This window comes from Mesoplodon mirus (genome assembly GCF_964341445.2).
Source record: "Mesoplodon mirus genome assembly, chromosome: 9".
In the NCBI taxonomy this organism is placed as follows: domain Eukaryota; kingdom Metazoa; phylum Chordata; class Mammalia; order Artiodactyla; family Ziphiidae; genus Mesoplodon; species Mesoplodon mirus.
In genome coordinates, this window is record NC_138985.1 from 94,798,236 (window position 1) to 94,802,226 (window position 3,991).

The 3,991-nt window shown below is 51.3% G+C and overlaps 1 pseudogene across 1 annotated transcript; it reads right to left on the bottom strand.

Annotated features, from left to right (window-relative positions):
* Window positions 1-2,406: 2,406 nt before the first annotated feature.
* LOC309810659 (small ribosomal subunit protein uS2-like) lies at window positions 2,407-3,328 on the bottom strand (annotated as a pseudogene). The gene has a single exon. The product of its transcript is annotated as a small ribosomal subunit protein uS2-like (transcript).
* Between the last annotated feature and the right edge of the window lie 663 nt (window positions 3,329-3,991).

A 3,991-nucleotide genomic window follows, 5' to 3' on the forward strand; every position in this document is an offset into this window, starting at 1 on the left:
ACACAATTCTATGCCTTTGTCCAAAACGCGTAAACCTGTACACCAAAAAGAGCAGGTGGACTGGATGTAAATTAAAAGCAACTAAATAAATGTGAAACAAGACCAGTCCTTCCTTGGTAGCCTGCAGAGTGGATGCGCGCGTGGTGAGGTCTTCTGGGCACCTCTTCCAGCGCTGCCACTGGCCAGCAGGCTTGCCTCCGGTGCCGTGTCCCTGCCACAGGAGAAGAGGAGGGCCACAGTCTGAGTGCCCCCTCGCTCTGCGTGAACTCCGTGGTGAGGAGACTCCAACACAGCGCAGTGCCCAGCGGAGCGAGAGCCTCACCGCTGCTCCTTGAATGAGCTTGATCTCGCACACTGCTGTATGAAGTCCAGATACTCTGATCTTGTCCTTGTCAGAGTCGTTCAGTCAGGCGACACTCACTGGACGTCTACCTTGTGCCGAGGGCACAAAGTCGTGCTGGCACTCGGGCAGAAAAAGAAGACGCAGCCCCTGGGCTTGAGCTCCTCCAGTGGGGGAGGCAGCCTGTAAACAAATGATTAGAGCACTTTGTAATTAATGCTAATAGAGGAGCCTGCACACTGCTCCTGGGGCACGGGGGAGGGGTGACTCGCTCAGCCTCCAGTCACCACCCTCCAGCTGCTCCAAGAGAGTTCCTGTGCTTTGGGGCCTGAAAAGAAAGAGGCTTTGCCCAGGAAGGCACTGATGCTTGGTCAGCTCAACGCATCATCACACACACAGACACACCTCACACACATCATTCACAGTACAGCACACAGATACAAGACACCACACACAGACACACACAACACATACAGACACACCTCACACTTCACAGACACACATCACAATCATACACAAGACACGCATCACACACACACACATCACACAGACACACATCACACTTATATCACATACATCACACACATCACGTATTACACACAGAGAACATCCTCCCCACAGACACACACATCACAGATATTACACACATGTGATACACACTACACACATCACACAGACATCACAGACACACATCGCAATCATATAGAGACACGCACAGACGTACATATCACACACAGCCACGCACATCACACAAATATACACACAGACGCACCAGACATCACATACATCACACATATCACACACATCACGCATCACACACATAGAACACCCCCCCAAAGACACACACCACAGATACTACACAATCACACACATTACACACACAGACATATCACGCACACACATACACACACACACCCCTGAAGACCTCCCCTTCTCCTACAGGATGATTAATGTCAACCCTGGCCCCTTCTCCTCGTGGACCACAAGGGAAGCAGCCCAGGCACAGCTTGAGTTGGTGACGCCCCTGGCGGGCTGGGTAGTGGTTGTGGGTGAATTCCTGCCTCTCACTACGATCCTTCCTAGTGCCTTTTCCTCACCGGCTGCAGCAGTCTAGGCTGCCTGACGGTCACCATGGCAACGGTCTCTCTTGCCATCTTCTACAGTGCAGGGTGCTTCCTTTCCGGAGTACTGGCCCCTGACCAGCGCCTAGCCAAGCCGCAGGCTCTGTGTCCGCCTCTCTGGGTTGTTTCAAGGCCTTAGTTTTTGTGCCAGGTATCAACAGTGGACTGGAGCACGTGGAGTTCTGCTTGTCCAGGCCTGGTCCCTCAGCTTCCTGTTCAGTTTCAGGAGCTGCTGACAGTAGCTGCTCTGACACAAGGTGACTGAAGAGGTCCTGAATATTCAGACCATCAGCTGTCAAGGACAAGGTGGCCACGCCAAAGAGATGAGCTGGGAACTAGTGCTGGACAAATTAGAGCCTGTTGATTGCAGGGTGACCAGGGTGGCAAAGAGACTGATGTGAGGAGTGAACAAAGGAGCCAGCGATGCAGGGATGCACAGATTGAAGGAGAGAAGTGTCATGGGGAACAGCCCCACTGACCAGGTATTGTATAGAAAAGGGGGCAGAAGCAGTCTATGGGGCGTCGTTAGTATCTCTTGGACCAAATGATTGGTAAAGAAAAGGCCACAGAAATTGCTTCTCCTTCCTCATGCTTCTGAAAAGTCTCCTAAGCCTTTCAAAGGTGGAAGGCGCTGCCTTTGAGGAAGTGAGCTCCTCATAAATGCAGATAATCAAGCAGAGGCTAGGTGGCCATTGGGTGGGCATTCAAGTATGGGATGCACCTTAACTGTCTCATCCGAACCTGACTGGTCTTGCCATTGTCCTGCGAGTAGCCGTGACTCCCATGGTGCCCACTTTCTTACCTGTGAAATGAGGGGTGGGACCAGAGCATGACTCAGACCTCTGTATTCTTCACAGCCCTATGTTCAGATCCCTCCCTTTTTTTTTTAAGAAACTTTATTTTTCTTCGACCTATTTCCGTTTTAAGAGTTTGTGGAAGAACAGTTTAAGACCACTCAGTGGTTGTTGCTACCCACTCAGTGGCCTGAGCAGTGGCAGGCTGAGCACTCCAGTCTCCAGTGGGGAACTGCAGAATAGGCACAGAGGGCACCTGCACACCTTCGGACCAGCCTCAGGCTGAGGAGCAGTGAACTCAGGAGGTGGGGCGGTCCATTCACCCTGAAATTCCTCCTTGGTCACAGCCTTCTCAGCTGCCGCCTGCTCTTCCTTTTCCACCTCTTCAGGATCTCTGTAGAAGTAGAGATCAGGCATGACCTCCCATGGGTGTTCACAGGAGATGGTGCCACGCATGTGCAGAAGAACTTCCCGGGCAAGCATCCGCCCCATCAGACCCACTGAGTGAGCTCCCTGGTTGTTGCACGGGATGGCAATGTCCACATACTGCAGAGGAGACTCTGTGTTACACAGAGCAATGGTAGGCAGGTTAACGTAAGAGGCCTCTTAACGTGAGAGGCTGGTGGTCAGCCCTGGGATCAGTAACCACCGGAAGTCTTGGCTCCCGGAAGGCTGCCTGGATCTGGTTAGTGAAGATTCCAGGAGAGAAGCAGCCAGCAGTAGGAGTGGCTCCAGTGGCAGCAACACACTTCAGCCCAGCTCGCTGGCCAGTGTTCCTGGAGGATACGACGCGGACATCAGCTGGGTTTTCAAGGGCAACAGTGGCACGAGCTGCCAACAGAAGCTTCTCCCAGGTTCTCTTCAGCTTTATGATGTAGGTGCCATCACTTCTCCTTTTGTAGATGTACTGTTCCATTTGGAAGTCAGGGTTGGTGCCACCTAAGTGGGTTCCTGCTGCAAGGAATTTGAGGACATACCCCTCCTTCATTTGCAGGACATCAAGGACTCCGGGCATTGTGAAAGTTTCCCTTTAAGTTACGACGGGAATCCAGAACAAAGCTGTATGGACCCCTGTCTGGCGCGGAAAGCAGATCCCATTTTTTAAACCTGATTCTGACTCCATGGCGCCTAATTTGATAGGTTTAAAGCACCTCCTATTGTTCTGAGCACTTTCCTGTTCACGATCTTATGATCTCTACCCCATTGCTTTCTGAAGTACATAGAGCAGGTATGATCACAGAGGCAGGGAAGGTTCTGACTTCTGAAGGCCACCAGTAAGTTAGCAGTAGAGCCAATGCAGAGGCCAGGTCTTGGGTGTGCCAGGCCACTGTCCGTTCTTGCCCATGGCATGTTCACTGGGCAGATTAGCCCGTGGAGAGGGGTTATCAGCAGTACCGTGAAAATAAAAAAAATAAAAGTCTGGCTGTCGGTTGCTTTCAACTTTGAGTTTGCCGCTAAACTCTGAGACACAAAGTTGCTAACTGTATGTGCGTGAATACATGGGTTATGTAAAAGTGATTTGTGCCCATGGAGCTGGGTGGGGTATAAGCTGAATAATAGAAGTGTCTAATAAACCTGAACTGGTCTCCCTTAAAACTTGTCGTGGCAGTGCTGAGAAGGGAGGGGCTGGCTACTGGGTCTGCTTGGTATTGCATCCAAGCTGAAAATTCGACAGGCGTATGGAAACATCAAATAAGATCCCACTGCTCTAATTCTTTATTCAGGCCCCTGGGGAA